The 21,810-nt window shown below is 38.5% G+C and overlaps 1 pseudogene; it reads left to right on the forward strand.

Annotated features, from left to right (window-relative positions):
* Positions 1-7,999: 7,999 nt before the first annotated feature.
* On the forward strand, positions 8,000-8,890 carry LOC125410665 (nucleophosmin-like; annotated as a pseudogene).
* Positions 8,891-21,810: the final 12,920 nt, after the last annotated feature.

Genomic DNA, 21,810 nt, shown 5'->3' on the forward strand with positions numbered 1-21,810 from the left:
TAACATGAGACATTTAAAATCCAAAGCAATGAACAAATAACAACACTCATGGATTGAGAGTGTCCAAGATATTTCATTGCCTGCAGTGGTCATTCATGTAGTAGACCATATTTGGCTAAGAGTCTGCATACCATGGCTTTAATTCTACTGGTCTTATCCATTTACTGGTGCTATTTTAAAAGACTCATTCATATACTGTTGCCTCAATTTATTTACCAAGAAAATGAGAAGTTATTCTTGAATATAAATTTCTTTCTAGTAAAATATGTGTATTATGGTGCTTGATAGACAGCTCAGCAGTCAAGAACTTGTGTTGCGAAGGACCTAGGTTTGGGTTCCATTATGCCACACAATGGTTTACAGTCACCCTTAATGACAGCTCCAGGGTATACAGTGTCCTTCTCTGAACTTGCACTAGGCATTCATGCAATGCACATATACGCATGTAGGCAAAAACTCATGCATATAAAATAAAAATATGTTTTTGTTTATTGAGGCAGAGTTTCTCTGTGTATCCCTGGCTGTGCTGGAACTCACTATGAAGACAAAACAGGCCTTGAACTCACAAAGATCCACTTGCCTCTGCCTCCCAAATGTTGGTAGTTGGTGTGGAACAATTCTGTATTCTGTCAATTACATTTTAAATAAATGCTAATTGGCCAATAGCCAGGAAAGAAGTATAGGTGGGACAACCAGACAGGAATTAGAGGCGGGGCAATAAGAACAGGAATATTCTGGAAAGAAGGAAGTTCTCTCCCCAGTCCTGCCCAAGACCACCGAAGAAGCAAGATGTGACCTCCCCCACTGAAAAAGGTACCAAGCCATGTGGCTAACATACACTAGAATAATAGGCTGGTATACATTATAAGAACTAATAGGAAGCCTGAACTAATGGGCCAATCAGTTTATAACTGATGGAGAACTCTGTGAGATTTTCTTTGGGACTTGCTGGTTGTGGGGTACCGGGCAGGACATAAACCCCAAGAAGCAGGCTATACATGTTACAGGTATTAAAGGCATGTGCCACCATTATTGACCTAAATGAATTTTTTAACTAAAACACATACATACAAACATACATACATACACACACACACACACACACACACGCACACACACACACACGTACATTGCAGCAACTTCATGGGATTTGAATACAAATCCTGTGTCTATTAGTTACTAGTTGTAGTACCTTGGACAAGTCTTTTAACTTCTTTGCATCTCAGTTTTTTTTCCCATGAAAAGATGAAAAATTTGCCAAGTGGTGGTGGCACAAGCCTTTAATCCCAGCATTCAGGAGGCAGAGGTCGAATTATCTCTGTGAGTTCAAGGACAGCCTGTTCTACAAATAGATTTCCCAGATAGCTAGGCTACAGAAAGAAACCTTGTATTAGAAAAAAACTAAAAAAAGACGAAAATTTTGTTTAAGAACTAAAAATGTGTATTATAAGACATGTAAGGACTCAGTAAAATTTACTAGGTGCTGATTTCTTCTGTCATTCCTTATTCTAAACTTGGGCAAGAATAAAGTCTCCCAGCCATGCTGTCATACCAGTCTCCATTGTCTCTGGTGGGGAATATTCCTGTGTATGCCATTGGCTACTTCCTTGCCTCTGTTTCTTCTCTATACCTTTTGGTATTCTGCTGTAATGCCTATTTGTATCCCTCCATTTCATATCTTCTTTGCATTCCTATAATCACTTGCAATAGCCTGGAGCCATGAAAGCCCTAGACTCTGCTAGATTACTACTTGGAGGGGTAATAAAGTAAGGCTTTCTCCTGTACTATGGAAGTTTTAGAAGGAAGGAGGGTGCTTCTAGACTCTCTAAGTAAACACGGGAATCAGAATCATGGCTTTTTATGGTCATTAGTGTCTTTAGTGCAATTAAGACAGCATATTTCAAATGATGGTTTTCATAGACTTTAATGGGTGGCCTGGTAAAATCATTACCATGGATACCATTGATTTCTACAGGAAAAAAATGAATCCCATCTTCTAACTGACTAACACAAAAATAAAACGTGGAACATGAGGCACACAGGACTTAAAACTTTCTGTATTGCCTTTATGCTTTTAGGAGGTTTGTTTCTTTTTTAAATTATGTGTAGATTTGTGTGTGTGTGTGTGTGTGTGTGTGAGCGCGCACGCACACGTGCATGTGCATGTAAGTATATACACACAAGTGCAGGTTCTTGCAGAGGCCAGAAACATCAGATCCCCCAGAACAAGAATTAGACAATTATGAGTTGCCCTAGGTTCTGGGAATTGAACTTGAGTCCTTGAGTAAAACAGGAAGTGCTCTTAACTACTGAACCATCTTTCTAACACCTCCAGCTTCCTTTATACCTTATAAAACATCAAAACCAGAGCTAGCCATTCCCAATTGCTTACTACTTACAGAAACTGGGTACCTAACACAACCACAGGTCACCACCTACCCACAGCATGTTCTCTTTCCACCATTCGAAATACCCATTATCAGGATCACTTTCCCTCAGCTCTCATAGCCTTTACCTTCCCAACCTCCCAAGTTCACCTCAGGCTTCAGCCTTTTCTCAGTCTTAAACTACCCCCCCCATTCACATGTGTTTACATAGTTAGACACTCTTCATTGCCTTCAAGAATCCACATTTACACCATTCCCAGAACTCCTATCCATATCACAGTGCCAATACCCAGATACTTGTTGAGCTGTTTTGTCCACTCAAAGACAGGGACTTTTGTATTGTCAGTGTATAGGACAGGACTAGACATTTAGTAGACAGAGAGGTAGTTTGCGAAAATCACTGTGGTTAAAAAAAAAAACAGAAACAAGAGATGTAATAGAAAACACAAAGGAATTAGCCCTCATAAGAATGAGGAGAAGGGCCAGGCAGTGGTGGGGCATGCCTTTAATCCAGCACTTGGGAGGCAGAAGCAGGTGGATCTCTGTGAGCACAAGGCAAGCCTGGTCTAAAAGTGAGTTCCAGGACAGTCAGGGCTACACAGAGAAACCATGTCTTGAGAAACAAAGAAAGAGTGACTGGAGAAATTGAATACGGCTGTGCTCAAAAGCAAGGAGTTGAAGCACATGCACTATGTGGTTTAACTGCTCAAATGTCTTCCAAATACTCCTACTGGCCAAGTGTTCAGTGTAAGAGGATGTGCTCATAAGTTAAAGAATCTGTTTTATGATGAGAGAACTATCAAAGAAGCAAGAGATAAACTTATTCTCAATTATTTTTCAAAGGTAAAAAATAGGAGCAAGGATTTGCCATTTATGATTCAAAACAAGTATCTGAGTGCTCTCCTGCACCCAATAGCTCCCTTCTTGACCTACAAGCCAACCAAGCTCAGAAAACCATTAAGTTCAAAGAGCACACCAGATTCTTAATTGTTCTAGCTGGATTTTTTTTTATGACCATCTCTGCATCAGCATCAATAGACAACCAGGTTTATAGAATCTAAGAAAGACAACATCTCTCTAAGATGTAAAGAGTACCTCATAAGCATCCATCTCAAATGCATGTATCAGTGCAACTACACCATGATATTTCCAACAAGTTCCAATTATATGCTGTAAAATAATTATATTCATGCTATTTTCTTTTTCTTACAAGTATTGACAAATACACCCTTTATGATGATAACATTCTATAAGTATGCTCATATTGGTACATTTTAGAGAGCATGGGTATAATTGCCAATACATGGTTCTGGTGTTGGTTGTTTGAACACAAATGGTTAGATTGTCAGAAGTCAAACTTTTCTTTGGGGCATTGATAGAAATTTCCAACAGCAAAAGTAATCCCGACCATTGTTTTTTGTTTTGTTTTGATTTTACAAAAGAAGTACTTGAACCAGGTGATGGGAATTTTCTAGTCAAAGTTGTCAATGAGTGACTTGCAGCAATCACTTAATGGCTGTATCAGTTTGTGGGTCCATTCCATTTCACTAATAGTGAATGGTAGAGCAAAAATAGCACTAGACTAGGAGTCAAATGATCTATCTTTTAATATTAGGTCTGCCACTGACCAGCTGTCCTATTCTGGGCACATCACTCTCCCAACAATAGTATCAGTTCTCCTGTGAGTAAAATGAGCAAACAAAAACGGGCCAGTGTTCCTTTGGAGCTCTGTGCTAACAATTTTATATATTCTAAGTATGATTTCATTTGCCAGAAAAAGCTCCAATGCTTAAAAAATGTTCTCTAATTCCTGAACTGGAACTTTTCATGGTTACTTCCTGCTTAATTCATGGCCCTGCATTTTGTTTTTAACTGTGCAAAGACCTAATGGTATACCAACTTCAATACATGGTGAGTTTCTGTAAACTGGCTATCAAACAAGAACAGGATTCATTCTGAGTCTAAAACAAAATAATGAATAGGACAGTCCACCTTACAGAATTCTCATGATATTAAAAGATAGTTTGTTAATGTACTGCTGAAGAATTTCCAGTATCAATCCATTTTGTGTCTGGACACATTGTAATTATATATAAGCTACACTCTATGACAAGTAATATCATAATAAAGAAGGGTGGAAGAGTATTTTAGGGATTCTAGAAAAAAACTCATATGTGACAATGTGTCAGGTGAATCAATGTTCTGATTCTAAAAACAAATTCAAGTTCTCTAGGCAGGAATATTTCTTTAGAAGAGAATAACAACATGTTATGTATGCTAAATTGGCTTGGAGGGCATGTCTCCTGAGAACATCATGTTCCCTTAGACATACCTCTGCACCCACAAAGTCATGTGCTGATATGTCATTTCATTTCTGGAAACAGTTCTTACAAACTGAGAACCTGGGTCTGGTTAGATCAATGGTGTCTGAATTTGATGAGGATGGGCATATTGAGAATATTCATTTTGTATCTGAGAAACCGAAATCCGACCCCAGGGTCTGAAATGACCGCACCAATAAGGATCTTCCTGAAATGGCCATTACCTGAGGAACTCCTCCCTTGTCCCACCCCTCACCAAAACTGCAATATAGCAGAGTTATATAGTTTCTTCGAGTTCAGCATCAGTAACATGTGGACGCTTTCCAATTCTGACACATTAACCCTAAAATCCTTGTTCCATTTAAGGCCCAGTAGTTTACTTAACTAACCTGTCCAGTAGTGATTCAACATCAATGATTAATTGATAAGTACCTTCTTTGTAAATGGCAACAGCTATAGGGGAAACACTATGGAAACAAAGAGCCTTCATTAGCATTAATCAACAAATAAACTACTGAAAAGAGAATGCAAAGTTCTTTCTCCTAAGGATAGGTCCAGGACTTATTTCAAACTTCCAAGAACATTACTTATGATTTTGCATGCTATCGCTGATCCCTGCATACCTACCTGACCTTCTCTAGCCAGCCCCTCAACTGCTCTATTACTCCATGATATTTTAGCAGTGACCTGTGTGCATACTGTAATGAATTAAGCAAAAATGCTGCAGATCCCCAAGTGGCTGCAGCAGCAGAAACGCCACAGGTGAGGTTGGATATTTATTTAGTGGGTTATGGAAGAGAAGGGGAGAAGGGAGAAGAGGGGAGAGGGAAAGAGAGAGAGAGAGAGAGAGAGAGAGAGAGAGAGAGAGAGAGAAAGAGAGAGGGGAGGGGAAAGGGGAGAAGTGGGGAGAGAAAGAAGCTGCCTCTTGGAGAGGGAGACAGAAAAAGGAAGAGTCTTGGGCTATAAGCAGGAGGGAAGATCTGCCTGCCTCAGTGAATGGGGAAGGGAGTGGGTGGGGCTTGGCTCTTAAAAGGACAGAACAGATTATTACACACATAGCATGTTCTTTTATACACTTCTGCTTTTATATACATAGTTTCTTATATGTATTAATAGCCTCATTACTTCTTTAATTTTTTTGATATAGCACAACTATTCTTATCTCTCAAACTTTCACTGATAATGGTTACATTGTTCTGTGTGTCTTCATAAAGTCTGGCTAAGAATGGCATTAAAACAGTTGTTACTGCACTATAGTTACTGATTTTCTTGTCTCCCTTCATTTTCACAATATCACAACTTGAGGGATAAGGTGTAACTATGAGGAGCTATCAACTCAAGTATTAGAAATTTTACGTGATTACACACTGAACTTTCTAGAGTAGGTTTTTCATATCTCAAGCTTCGTCTTTACCATTGAGTACTGTATTAAGTCAGTAGTAATCTGAAATTTTGTTATAAACCATTGGTCACTTTCTTAATAAAACTCAAAACAAGTCATTTTACTAGGAGCATGATGAGGCTTAAAAGAAGTAAGTTAAAAGAAAGAAGAGAAAATTAATATCAAACCAATACAAAAAAAATGTTACAATGCCTTCTCATTCTTTCATATCCCATATTCATCTTTCCTACTGGACATTTGAAATAAAGTCAGACTAAGTAATAAGTGTCAGGTGAGCTGAAATATATCTTGGTAAGAAAACAGCATTTCCTATACAACTTTAAAAAGTCTATTGGAAACTTCCAACATAAATGTGACTTTGGAACATTTATAGACCTCAGGCAATGTTACATTTTCTGTGGAGGATAGAGAGCTTTTCTTTTCTTGTTCTTTCTCCAGTTTTTCAGCAAATATCCCTTCCTCCTTTCAGTGATAGCATTGTGTTTCAGCTTATATTTTGAGAAAGAGGGGGGTGGGGAGAGATAGCTCAGCTGTTCAGAACATTAGCTGCACTTCAGGAGGTCTCAGCTTTGTGTCTCAGTTCCCATGTGGGGGCCATTCTCAGCTGTAAGTCCTGTTTCAGGAGATCTGTCTGTCTTCAGGTCTGTAAGGGCACTCCATACATATGGGGTGCGGACAAAACACTTACACACAGAAAATAAGCAATTTTTGAAAGACAATAAAACAGGAGAGAAAAAATCAATTTAAAATAGCCAGATAGTTATTGTTTTATGTGGTCCCAGGGAGCCACTATCATCTGGTCTATGGCAAACTGTATGTCTCCTTTTTTTGAACAAATATCTTTTTCCATCCAGCTCACTATTCTTCTCTCTCCTTCCTATGCTTTCTCCTCCATCTTCTCTCTTACTTGTCTCTGTTGTTGTTTTCCAGTGTCCTTAAATACTCTGCAACATGACTTCTGTTAAAATTATTGAATTGACTTTTGGTGCTACTTATAATTTTTGACATATAATGACTTAAGTTGTAGGTGCTTAATTCCATACTATTATAGATAGTTTCATTTTAAACTTTAAAATCAAAGCCACATGTTTTGGCTATAGTGTAGATTATTTATTATTTGCCTATTATTTCATTTTTATTACCCTTAAGCACACACTGTGTTTAAAGTAAAATAGCATGAGTGATGAACATATACCTTGGGTAGTCTCATAGCCTTAGAAGAAATTTTCTACAAAAAGCAGTAGAAACTTCTACAATTTGAAAGTCTTTCAGAGGCCAGGTATAATAGTATAATTCCAGCCCTTGAGAGCAGAGGTAGGAGGATATCTGTGAATTCAAGGCCAATCTAGTCTGCTTTGCTGAGTTTCAGGACAGTCAGGGCTGTGTAGAGAGACTTTGTCTCAAGAAACAAAGAACAAACAAAAGAGTCTTTTAGAATCACAGCATTGGATTAGATACCAAAAGGTTTTCAACATACTAAGGCACTTCCTTTCACTTAGTCCTAACAAAAGCAGAAATCCCTCCTGACTGTATCTGGGATGTCAGTTACCTGTTTCAGGTAGATCTCGTGCGGAAAAAGGGCATGTATTTTCCTTACTTAACATGGATCTGAAGACTAAAAGGACAACCCCATGTACACCTTTTCAAGCCTCGAAGTATCCTCCTGCATTTGTCGTAATTTTTCAAGAGTGAGAAGCATAAGCAGAAAAAAAATTATTGTTGGAAATTAACAAAATTGGCTGTTAAGCACGGCTCTATACTTTGGGGGCACACATTCAATTCCCCAGAGCAGTGATTCTCAACCTGGTACCAGATAGCCTGCCTATCAGACATTTACGCTACAACTCTTAACAGTAGCGAAATTACTGAAGTCTGCACGCCTCCACCTCATGGAAGACTCGATGGACATGTACCCTCTTAGGCCTCAGAACTTCCTTTCCATTTGTGAACTAAAGGCTGACAAAGATCATCACTTTAAGGTGGATAATGATGAGAATAAGCACCAGTTATCAGGAAGAATGGCTAGTTAAGGGGTGGGGGCAAAAGACATTCATTACACATCGCAGAGGCAGAAGGAATGAACTATGAAGGCAGTCCAATTAAAGTAACACGGGCAACTTTGAAAATGTCAGTACAACCAATAATTTCTCTTCAGGACTTTGAAATGACACAAGCTGTGGTCTTAAGGCTGAAGTGTGGTTCAGGGTCTGTGCACATTAGTGTACAGCATCTAGTAGCTGTTGTGGAAGATGCAGGGTCAGAAGCTGAAGATCAGGAAGATGTGAAACTCTTAAGTATATCTGAAAAGATATCTGCTCCTGGAGGTAGTACAAGGAAAAACTAAAACTTGATGAAGATGATGAGAATGACAACAAAGATGATGAGGATGATAAGGTTGATGAAGACGATGATTTTGATGAGGAGGAAGCTGAAGAAAAAAAAGTTCCAGTGAAGAAATCTGCATGAGATACCCCATTCAAAAATGCACAAAAATCAAACCAAAATGGAAAAGACTTTAAACCATCAACACCAAGATCAAAGGGTAAACAGTCCTCCAGAAAACAGAACAAAACTCCTAAAACACCAAAAGGACCTAGTTCTGCAGAATACATTAAGGCAAAAATGCAAGGAAGTATAGAAAAAGGTGGTTCTCGACCCAAAGTGGAAGCCAAGTTCATTAATTATGTGAAGATTTGCTTCCAGATGACTGACCAGGAGGCTATTCAAGATCTCTGACAGTGGAAGAAGTCTCTTTAAGAAAATGGTTTAAACAGTTTGAAATATTCTGTCTTACTTAGTAATTTCTGTAACAGCTGATATATATGGCTGTCCTTTACATAATACAAAGTGAGAACTTTCTCTACTGTGTTTGGTAAATGTTGTCCAGGTTCCATTGCCAAGAATGTATTGTCTAAATGCCTGTTTAGTTTTCAAGGATGGAACTCCACCCTTTACTTGGTTCTAAGCATGTCTGGAATGTTATGATAGGACATAGTAATTGTGGTGGTCAGATGTGGAAATGGTAGGGGAGACAAAAAGATAGATGTGAAATAAGTTCGGCATTTTAATAAAGTAAAAAAAAAGATGGTGCAGTCACAAATATAAATACAGCCCTACTGCTGGCCATTAAAAGATAGACATCAGAATAATTCACTGGATCCTCATTGAATATTTTTTTATGTTGCAGGAACTTCCTAAGTACTGGGGAAACAACCAAGGACACGATACATCCCTTTTCTTTGTGGAGCTCATATTTCAGTGGGAATAAAAATGCAGTTAGTCATTTCTAAAGCATATCTGATTGAAAGTAGTAAGTACCATGAAAATAACAGAGCAGGGAAATTATCTCAAAACTTTGAAAAGTTCAAGGAGAAATACATTTTTCTTTGTACGATGATGACTTCAAGCCTTAAACACTCCTTGAAGTCCAATTTGTAAGCCTTCTGATTCTGCAAATTTGTCTAAAAATTGATGTTCTTAGCATTAGTGATGGTTGCTGCAACCCTTATGACCATTGTGCTAAGGTCAGCAGCATGGCTATATGGGGGAGGTCACTGGAAAGAGACAGACAGTAGGAAACAAAGGGAAGACAGTATAATTAACTGTAAATTAACTAAATATAATTAAATAATAATATTATTTAATATTTAATTAATTAATTAATATTATTAATTATTTAATAATAACTAAAGTATAATTAACATTTCCCTCCAATTTGATTTTGGTTTTAAAATACCCATCATCGGGCTGCTGTATAGGGAAGGCATCCTTTACAGCAAAATCCTGTGGGCCCTGTGGTACCTAAACAGGGATGGCCCTAGTTCATACTGGCATCTACACAGAGATAAATATTTGAGCACAACCCAAGTTGTACCAATTCTTCTGTACTTCTAGTTCTTATCACTACAGGTGTCTTCCATTTCCTTGCTTATCTCCAACTATCTGGGCCTCCCTGGCAGTAGCAATTATGTTTCTATGAAGCTCTCATTTCCTGAGAAGTAATGCAAATCTGCCTTTAAAGCAGATGCCAAAGTGCTCGAACATTTTTTTTTTTGTGGTATTTCTGGAAAATGAAATAGTGTAGTTGTATGTTTTAATGAAGGAATGTGTGGCACTGTTATTATAGGCTTAGTTCTACGCCTCAAATCTTCACAAAGACATCAATAGACTGCTAAATCCTCAGTGACAAAGGAGATGTGTGTTTTGAGCAGACTACAGTCAAATTGTCATGCTGATTGTTTTTACATAAATATTCTGATATTAAAGTCAGATTTTCATATCTTCAGGGGGAAAAGAAAGAGAGGCATTTGTTACAAGGGGAAAAAACAAAGAGGCTCTGGATACCTGAGAACAGTTTTTGCTTTTAAAATCACGGTGTGGTTTTTAAATCAGACAAATAATGTTTCTAAATTACCTCATAATATGCGTCTGAACATTTCTCCACATAGTTCTTTGTGTTCTTATTAGGTTTTATTTATTCAAAATGGAAAGCAAGGTCCCATTTCCATGTCAATCTCTTTAAGATGGGAAAACTGGGAGGACCTCTGTGGCTGTCTTTAAAATTCAGTTCCTCATTTGCACTTCAGTGGCTTGGGGCTGAGCCCTCAAGGGTAGAATTAGCATGAAAGTGTTAAGAAGTAGTTTGTAATTATTCATTTCCTCCAGCATTTCTTTACCTTCCCTACATTCATTTAGAAACACATTTAACACAAGGACTGAACATTCATTTCAGAAAATGGAAAGCTTACTACTTATCAGAGAAAAGAAAAACTACACCACCTTATATAAATATTCTTAATATTTCAGTGTACAGACACAGAGGGCTATAACAAAAATGGAATTGTCCTATTTTGTAAACTATTTCTTCACTCAGGTCTATAGGGAATATTCTTGTATTAAGAATTTTTCTATATGCTATCATGAATGGATATTAGATGTACAGAAAAGGATAACCAGGCAACAATCCACAACCCTTGAGAAGTTAGGTAACAAGGAGGCCCATAAGAGAGACATATCCCTTGGGAAAGGGGAAATAGACAACATCTCCTGAGAAAATTGGGAGTGGGCAGGAGTGGTGAAGATGAGCAGGGCGGGGGAGATGAGGGGATGGGATCTTTTTTAATTGATATTTATGGAGCTCTACATTTTTCTCTGCCCCCTCCCTGCCTCTCCCCTCCCCCCTTCAACCCTCCCCCAAGGTCCCCATGCTCCCAATTTACTCAGGAGATCTTGTCTTTTTCTACTTTCTACTTCCCATGTAGATTAGATCTATGTAAGTCTCTCTTGGTGTTCGCAGTTGTTGTCTAAATTCTCTGGGATTGTGGTTTGTAGGCTGGCTTTCTTTGCTTTATGTTTAAAAACCACCTATGAGTCAGTACATGTGATAATTGGAAAAGATATCTTGATAGAGAGAACCATTATGGGTTAGGGAGAAATCTGGTGGTAGGAAAACTCCCAGGAATACACAAGAATGACCCCAGCTAAAACTCCTAAGCACTGGGCCAAGCTCCTAGATTCTAGTCAAAGAAAGGGAAGAGAGATCACATGAGCAAAAGGGTCTGTTTAAGAATCAATGAATAGCTGGCAGTGGTGGCACACACCTTTAATCCCAGCACTCTGAAGGTAGAGGTAGGCAGATCCCTGTGAGTTTGAGGCCAGCCTGGTCTACAAGAGCTAGTTCAGGACAGGAACCAAAAGCTTTGGAGAAACCCTGTCTCGAAAATCAAAACAAAAAAAAAATCAATGAATAGAGAGCCAGGTGGTGGTGCCCAGGCCTTTAATCCCAGCACTGGGGAGGCAGAGGCAGGCAGATCTCTGTGAGTTTGAGGCCAGCCTGGTCTACAAGAGCCTTGTAGGACAGGCTCCAAAGCTACAGTGAAACCTTGTCTCAAAAACAAAACAAAACAAAGATAGGGTCTCTCAATTGCCTAAAGATCAGCTGACTGACCTCCAGGATCTGCCTTTCTCTGCCTTCACTCACTTTGGGATTACTTTCAGGCCTGGAGCACTTTTTATTTTAAGGTCAAGGAAGGACAATTTTGCAAGTGGTAAATCTCCTGGGCAGCTGCCCAGATGAAGAGGTAAGAGATAAGAAGAAAGAAAGCCACAGCCTTAGAGAGGAAGGAGCAGGTGAAGTTTCAAAGAATGAATAAGAAAGCTCAGTTGTTAAGACTAGCACATTCAGAGATAGAAGAAAAGGAACTTTTATTGTTGTTTTAGATAGGGTCTCTCTACATAGCCCTGGCTATCATGGAATTTACTATATGGACCAAGCTGGCCTCAAACTCCCACAGATGTGCCTGTTACCCTCCAGGAAAGATGCTCATTTGGAAGAGAATAACAAACTAGAGCTCCTTCTACCATCCCCAGCTGATAAATCAACAATATTCTTGGAACTGTTGCCTTCAGGCCTTCTTTTTTCTAAATCTGCCTCACCCATTCTCAGCATGCCCTCTCTGAAGAGGTAACCTACCAATCATTTAGGAAGTTTGGAAGGGGTGGGGCAGATGGTAATTTGCGCAGTTTTTTTTTTTTTTTAATTGAGCTGTGTCAACCCATCTGAGTTTCATATGGATGCTGGGGATTGGAATCAGGTTCTCATGATAGCACCGCAAGCACTTTTAACAACAGAATGGTCTTCTGTGGTAACTAAAGTTATGTTTTGTTTAAATTATTGTGCTTAAGAAATCTATAAAACAAACACGCCTCAAACCTGTAAGTCCTACTTCCATTTACCCAAGGGCCAGTAACTTCCTGAAATGCTGGGGGGCTGCAGGTCATATAAGATAACAGGCCAATTGCTTCCACCTCCATAAACAAGCATGGTTGCCCCAACTGCAGGACGTGCTTGATCAAATGTAAACTGGAGGTATTTAGGCAGGAAGTGCATTGGAATCTTTGCTTGCTCCAACTGGACAAAGGCGGGAAGTATGTAGCCTTGTGGGTTTTGTCTTTATAAACACCTGACTAAAGTATTTTGGGGCCAATATGCTGGTAATTCTGGGTATGAATGGGGCCAGTGTCCTGGGCGGTATTTAAGAAAGCTTGCTTCAAATTTGACTCAAAAATTGTGGTAGTGGTCTTATTCTCTTGTAGTTGGCATTAATATTCCCCAGCGCCAAAACAATGCTTTAAATATCTACTATGTATTAAGCATGTTGTTAGGCTCCTAAGGTTACAAAACTTAGTAAGGTTATGATCACAAAATATTACTGTTTTGTGGACTTTTGGGGGATGAGCAAAAGTGTCCAATGACAGACCGAAGTATGATTTCTCCAGAGTCCAATTTGAGGAACCAGTGAGCTCATTGAACTTATTTCCAGAGCACAGGTGAAGCATTACTTATGGGAATATGGGTGATATGGAAGCAGCGGTATGACCCCCCAAAATCTCACTTCAGCATGGATGATAGCTTTGCCATAGCTGCACAGATGGAATTCTTCCCTCGGTAAACTGTTCACACTCCATATACTCTTTCCTGAAACCACATGAAGTAAGGGAAGAATTACAAACAAGTTAGCAGAGGAGTACAAAAGGGAATGGATGCGCTCTCAGGTGACACTATGATGGCTGTCCCCAGCCCTTCCTCCAAAAAAGGAATGTCAACTATTTCAAGGATGGCTCACGACTAGTCACAGCTACTTAGATGCAGATGGTCATATGTGTTATGTTTGGAATGTTCTACAAACTAGTGTATTATTCAACCATGTTCTCAAATGATTAGGACCTGAGACTTGCTCCTGTAAGACCCATAATGAAGTATAAATTGGGACTGGAGAGACAGCTAAGCAGTTAAGAGTACTTTTTGCTCTTTCAGAGGATCCCAGTTTGATTCCAATAGCCCATATGGTGACTCACAACCATCTGTAACTCTAGTTCTGGGGAATCCTAGACACTCTTCTTGCCTCCATTGGCACTAGGCATGCATACAGCACATATACATATGTGCAGGTAAAACACCCAGACACATAAACTAAACAGTTTCATTTTAAAGAGTATAAAGTCTATGAGGGATGCACCAGGGGAGTGCTTCCCCAGTCCATTTCAGCACACACATACATAGTTTTACTTTCCGTAATCTGATAGAATCCCATATTTCAAAAATCTAAGTCTTTCAGTACAAATTAATTAAAAAGTTCCTAGGAGAAAAGCAAAGAAGTGCCACCAAATTAGATCTGCCAGAAAAGAAGGATTAAGAACGCCTGGCTAGACCGGGAAATGCACCTGCCTACCTTGCAGAGGAAACCAAATGAGCTTCCAAATTGCAGGATCTGTTACGGAGGAAAGAGTAAATGGCAGGGCTTCTACAGGAAAGCTTCCTTCTCATTTATTTGCTTACTTGTTTAATTTTAACTCCGATCTTTTCTTCACTATGTCCGTACCATTTCAGTACACAGAGAAAGGAAACTGTCTCGGACCAAGGAGAAAGTGTTTCTAAACCTAAGTTTGTTCTTTCTCCCTACCACTCTTAGGGATAGACAAGAGCAGTATCACTTCCTGAATAATACCAGTGCCAAAGTTTCTCTGCACATTATGTCATTACGTCTTCCATGTTGTCTATAACATTAAATGTCCATATACAAATTGTGAATATTAAATTCGGAGAGGTTAGGATATCTTATTGTGTGAAATGGAACTTCTGAATTTTCTTTTTTCAGGGACAAACACTATTTGGTTGTATTTTTTTAGAATAATTTCTAGTGCAAGAAACAGCCTACAGACCATTTCTATGAAAATAAATCTTTCAAGAATCTTAACTATTTTGGAGTCATTAGCATTTTCTCTTTGGAGTTACAATTTTTGTCACTTATTTTATTTGGTATGTGTGTGTGTATGCGTGTACGGTATATTTGTGGTGGTGATGGTGATGGTGATGGTGGTGTGTGTGTGTGTGTGTGTGTGTGTTGCATGCATTGATGGTTGTGCATCACATGCATGTCTGGTGCCTGGGGTCAGAAGCCAAGGCTAGATTTCCCTGGGACTATAGTTTTAGATGGTTATGAAACACCAAGTGCATGCTAGCAGTTGAGCCCAGGTCTGCTGCAAGAGCAACTAGTACTTTTAACCACTGAGCCATCTCTCTAGTCCCTGTAGTTATTGACAGCATATTACTACAAAATCAGGTGACATTTTATGAAAAAAAAATCACAAATTTGTATTCCAAGTCTACTAATAGTTCCAGTAAGGCGTTTTGCATAGGTGACTTGGACTACGTATGTACACATACTGAATTAGAAAATTGAAACATTAATATTATACTAATTGAAATATTTTTGCACATTTCTCAAAATTCATATGACTCACTTGGGGGCCGAAATAATCCAAAATTTCCTCAACTTTTGAACTGCATGGAGGTATAGACAATTGTAGAGCATGAATTCCGCACCTAAAAATCTGTAGGTTAATGGAGAATTAACTGTTCTTGCTCCTTATGCCTGTAGTCAAAACCGCACATTTGTTATATAACTTTGCCACAAACATTGTCAAATAAAACTAGGCCATCTTTAGAGCTCCTTAAAAAGCCTTCGCTTTATAGTAAGGTCTTTTTGTTCAGCTTCATTTAAAAAAGTCGGTGATTCATTTTATTTACAATGGAATCCTCTTGCATACGTTTTTTTCTCTCCAACGGAATCACTGTGAGTTAAAAGTCATTAGACCCAGATTTTCCATTTGTATACTGATAAGCAGTGAAGACACTTGAGGACTCCGCCTTATTCTTTATGACCGCAAACCGGTTTATGGCTATTATCAAGCCATGTGGGCACTGCTCAGCATTCTCTTCTTCTAGAGCTTGCAAGCCCTTTCAGAGCCTTATATTTGCATTGAAAAATTCAAATTCAAGTGACCATCCCCTTATCTATTATGTCTTGTGAATCAGAGCCAACTTGTGCAAATGGCAAGGTTGTTTGCCAGGTGCAAGAATTAATTGACCTGACAAGCTGGGCAAATGTTACCAGCTACTCCATTGACTGGGCTGGAAGAACCTGGTTGTCTCTTCCTCCGAACAAATCCCATGTAGGATTGTTATCAATGTGACTGAATAAAAAGGAGGAAAGAAAATGAAGATATTTGGGTTGAAAGCAGACCTTACATGTTCAATGAGAAGACATTATCTGTAAATGTTTGTAGCATTCAATTAGTTAGAAATATTAAAGCAAACAAAGTTAAATGAAATAGAGATCTTCAAAACTGTCGCTTACAGGCACCGGGTGTGTTCCTTCCACAGTTGTTTGTATGTTTTGGGGAAAGATCCATATAGCTTATACCACAGAGAACTCTTCAACACTCATGTGCTAACAAGAATGGATGAACTAACTTGATCCGTTTGATGAAGCAAATATAATATTCAATAAACAGAGAAAGAAGATGATCAGAAAAGAAGAAAATCCCAGAGAAATGTCCCCAAACTTAAAAGCAAAAGAGAAAACCACTGTGGTTTGTAGAACAGCAAGGATGAAAGAGGTTTGCATGACCAACAGAGGCACCAAGGTTCAGCAGAGGAGACAGAGCAACAACAGAGCAAACAAAGGAGGCAAAAGCATCCCACTGACTCCCACACTTACACCTTCCAATACAGCAAGAGCAGGTGAAAAAGACTAGGCACTCTGCAAGATCCCGCAAGAGCCTGCTGCCACACAGGTAAACAGCGCTACAGGAACTAAATGTGATTGCATGCAGAAGAGGCTGCACCAGACAAATTCAGCAAACATGCTGTGGCTCCTTGCTCAATCAGATCTTTCCTGCACAGTAATTACTTGCTGTGTACTTGCCACTTCTGCCGTCCCTTTGTCCTTTTCATAAACACAGATCCCATTTACTATCATTTGCATCTCCTTCCTGCTTTCAGTAATTCCCTTGAACATTTCTTAAAGTGAAACCCTGTGAGGGACAAGCTCTTTGAGCATTTCTATGTCTAAAATAAGCTTTGCCTTCGCATTTGAACGATGGTTTCATTACATTTGTTTTTGTCTGTTTGTATGTTAGATGGGATTTCTGTGTAGCTCTAGCTGTCCTGGAACTCACAGATCCCCCTGCCCTCTGTCTCCTGAGTCCTGAGATTACAGGAATGCACTACCATGCCCCCCAACCCTTTAAAAAATTCATTTTATCTGCATGGTTGTTTTGTTTCCATGTATGTCTGTGCACCATGTAAGTTCAGTACACGCGAAGGCCCGAAGGGGGCATCAGATCAACTGGTTGCATACCATTGTGAGTTGCCAGTGAGTGCTGGGAACCGAACTCCAATTCTCTGAAGCAGCAGCCAGTGCTCTTAACTGCTGAGCCACCAGTCTAGTTCTGTGGAAGATACTTTCATTGACTATAAAAATGTAGGCTGTGGGGCTGTCTAGCTTGTTTGGTGTTCATTTGCTTGTGTAAGTTAAACATGCTTTTCTTTTAGTTCTTGCCCTCATGTCTCTGATGAAAAATCTATCCCAGCATTCAGTAGTTCACACCTTTAATTCCGACATGTAGAAGAAGAGGTAGGTAGATTTCTGGGGGTTCAAGGCCAGCTTAAACTGCAAAGTTCCAGATCTGCAGAGAGAGATCCTGTCTTTAAATAAATAAATATAAAAACAAACCAAAATGAAAAGTCCATCTTTTTCCATTGTATATAGTATGCTTTTTCCCTTCAACTGGTTTGCAATTTTCTCTCTTGAAGTATTTGTTTTAAACAAATTTATTCTATATATTGGTATATTTCCTCATACTCCTTTGTGACTGGGATATGTTGAACTCATTGAACTCAAACATATCAGCTATGAAATATTTCTGGCTACTAGTCTCTTAAATATTTTTGTCTACTCCTTTCTAAGATCATATGCTTATTGAGTTAATTGATGTGGTCTTTCAGTTCATTGGTCATATAAGTTATTTTGGAGTGCCTATGACCAAAATTCTGCCAAAAAGAACTTAAAGTGAGAAATTATATATTTTAGCTTATGATTTTAGAGATTTCAATCTATGGTTTTCAACTGCATTGATTGTGGGCCCACTACAAAGCAGAATATCATGGTGGTTGGAATGTATAGATGTTGTCCACATTTTGGGAGACAGAAGTCAAGAAATGAGAGTAAGGGGGCAGGAAGTAGGTGCAGCTTTCAAAGGATATCCTCTGGGATCGCATTTCCTCAAGGAGATACTACCCCATAATGTCCCTGCCCTTCTCAAAACAGCATCACCAGCTGAGACTCAAATGTTCAACAAAAAATTTCATATAAAACCAAAATATGTATATACTTTCCCCTTTTTAACTATATAAATTCTTGTTATGTTTCATTATGGATAGTAGATATTTATATATCAGCTTCCCCAATATCTACTATTTGGGTCTCAGCTATCAATATCCTCAATACATTTTAAATCCCAGACATGGGTTTCATCTCCAGAAGTTGAACTGGCTCTACTTTTTTACTTTGTATATCTGGAAGTTTTTTTTTTTTAAAGATTTTGCTGTGGGATGCCCTTCTGCATGCTGTGAATACGTCTTATTAACATTGGTTAATAAAGAAGTTGATTTGGCTAATAGCCAAACAGAAAACAGAGTCAGGCAGGAAATACAAGCAGGGATACAAAAATTTTAGACTCACAAAGATGGGATAGATGATAGAGTATTTTCTTTAATTTTGCCAAATACAAATAGACTAAACATTATAACTCTAATTCTTGCTTGATTCCTATTTATATGTACTTTTACAATGTTAAAGTTAAACCCTTCCATTTTAATCATACAGAAAAGGGGAGATGATATGGAATACCCTTCTGTATTCTGTGAATATGTCTTATTACCATTGGTTAATAAAAAAAAATGATTTGGCCAATAGCCAAGCAAAATAGAGTCAGGCGGAAAATCAAGCAGAGATACAGGGTAAAAGAAGGCAGAGAGGGAGGGATATCATCCAACTGCCGAAGGCAAAAGATGTCTGAGAATCACTAGTAAGCTACAGTCACATGGTGACACACGGATTAATAAAAATTGGTTAATTTCAGTTGTAATAGCTAGTTAGGAAAAGCCTGAGCTAATAGGCCAAACAGTTTGTAAGACTCAGAGTGGTTATTTGGGTTATTAGGTGGGAGAGAAATCTCCAGCTGCAAGGTTTATTTTTACTTTATGTGTATGAGTGCTTTGTATGCATGTATGTCTGTGTAGCACAAGTGTGCTATAGATGAAAGCCAGAAAAGGGTATCAGATCCTGTGGAACCAGAGTTACAAATGGTTTGAGGCAACCATGTGGAAGCTAGGAATTGGACCTGGGTTCTCTAAAAGTGCAACAAATTCTCTTAATCACTGGGCCTTTGCCCCAGACTCCCTGTCTAAATATCTAAATATATGAAATATACTTATACTATTTTAATATCTTATTCTCCTAATTATAATCTTGGCCTCAATTTTGTTTGGTGTTGATTGACTAATTTCATTGTTTTGTATTGACATTTACAGTTTTTATATTCCTACTAATTTTTAAATGGATACTAGACATTATATTTTCCTCGTCTAAAACAAGCTTGGCATGTTTGTTAATAATTTGGAATTTTTCTGAGTCTTTCTGTTGATGCTACTAGTTATGCAATATTTAAGTAGTGGCCAGTTTAGTAATAATTCCTTACATACAAATATAAATTAGTATCCTTTGGAATATTCATAGGGGACCCTATACAAATCTCTACACTTTTGTCTATATATAGATAGCTCTTTCCACACCATAGTACTTTACTATGAACTTCTAACTTTGTATTTTACACTGAGTTTTCCAGGCCTTACCTGAGTTGTCCCTTCATGCAGCATGACCTGAAAGTTCATAGCCAAAAGAAAAGAACTTCATTTATTTTACCCCTTGTATACTCATTTCAGGTGGGAAAACAAATCTCCTGGTTGATAATCTTTGTTGCCCATGAACAGAAACCTTTCCTTCTTTGTGAAAGTTTTAATGCCATGCTATTTTTAGGGAAGTGAGTGGTATTTATTGTGAAAAGCTGTGGTTACCCAAGGCTCAGGGAATCATGGGAATAAAAGGTAGAAATATTATAAGAGCCAGAAGACCAGTAAACCTGCTATGAGATAATGTCTCCTACATATGACAGAGAAGTTACAGCATGATACCTCAAGGGCATGATTGCCCAAACAAGGACTGAATACAGAAAACACCAACAGACATGCTAATGCAGAAGGGAAGAACTCATGGAGTCTCTTGCAGCTATGCTTTTTACTGCTGTGAAGAAACACCATAACCATAGCAACTCTTACAAAGAAAACATTCAATTGGGGTGGTTTGCTTATAGTTTTAGAGGTTCTGTCCATTATCATCATGGCAGGGAGCATGACAGCATGCAGGCAAACGTGGTGCAGGTAACAGAAAGTTGACTGACTGTCACACTAAGGGAAGATTGAGCAAAAGAGACCTCAAAGCCCACCCTCACAGTGACACACTTCCTCCAACAAGGCCATACCTCCTAATAGTGTCACTTCACTTTCTTTTAAACCACTACAAGTTTAGTCTTCCCCAGGGAGAAGCCCCCTAATTGGTAGTCAGCTTTGAAATTTTATATATGTGTGTGTGTGTGTGTGTGTGTGTGTGTGTGTGAAATAATATATATGAAATAATATATTATATATAACATCATGTATATTATCATGACACACACATATATACAAGCAGCACTGAACAGAATCAGCAGGTTGTATTTCTATACCACTAGATTTAGATAGATATGAAACAATAACAATAAAAAAGAGGCCATAGATTTGAGAGAGAGGCATGGGAGGGGTTGGTGGGAGGAAAGTGATGAAGGGAAATGACTTAATTAGATTTTAACTAAAAAAAAGAAAATTAATCCTTAAAAAGAATAAAGCTGCAGTCACTCAATAATCTTTCATTTATTTATTTATAACTATTTTATGTTTATGTCTACATGTGGGTACTTGCATATATATATATATATATATATATATATATATATATATATATATATGTACCATGTGTATATCTGGTGCCACAGAGATCAGAAAATAAGACTGTATCAACAGAAACTGGAGTTACAGGCGGTTGTGTGCTGCCATGTAAGTGATGGGAACCGAACTCAGGACCTCTGTAAGAGCTGTCAGTGCTCTTAACAACTGAGTCATCTCTCCAGCCTCCTCAGTGATCTTTTGAAACCTATGGCACTAGCATTAAGTTCATGAATCATGAGCCCATGAAACCACAAAGCAGTCAACACAAAAGAAGTGGATACCTATTGCTGCAGCAACATGATGGAGGGTTATTATTGCTGATAACATTGCTCTGCTCGGGATGTAAGTCATGTATCTACAATACTATCCTCTAATTTGGGAAGCCCCTTTGGTCCCGGGGCTGAGACAGACCTAGTCCAGATGGGGAGGTCTTTTCAGTAATAACCATCACCATTTATATGTCTATATATTTTTAAATAGTTTTCATAGCTGTTCACATTTTATTTGACCCTTTATGAGTTAGTCAGGCAGTAGAAAATTAGATATTGTCAAACCCAGGCACAGAGAGATTAAATGATATGCCTGATCACATCAGTAGCGAGTGTCAGAACAACGCCTGGCACTCAGGTTGCTGAATTCCAAGTACAAGGCTCCGAACTCCTATCTTATGACTCATTAGTGGCCTGGAAAGATAGAACTGCCATATCAGAGCCAAGTCAGGGAAGTTAAACAAAGCAAAGGCTAGAATCCACT

The sequence above is a fragment of the Myodes glareolus genome, chromosome X (assembly GCF_982192425.1).
Source record: "Myodes glareolus chromosome X, mMyoGla1.1, whole genome shotgun sequence".
NCBI lineage: Eukaryota > Metazoa > Chordata > Mammalia > Rodentia > Cricetidae > Myodes > Myodes glareolus.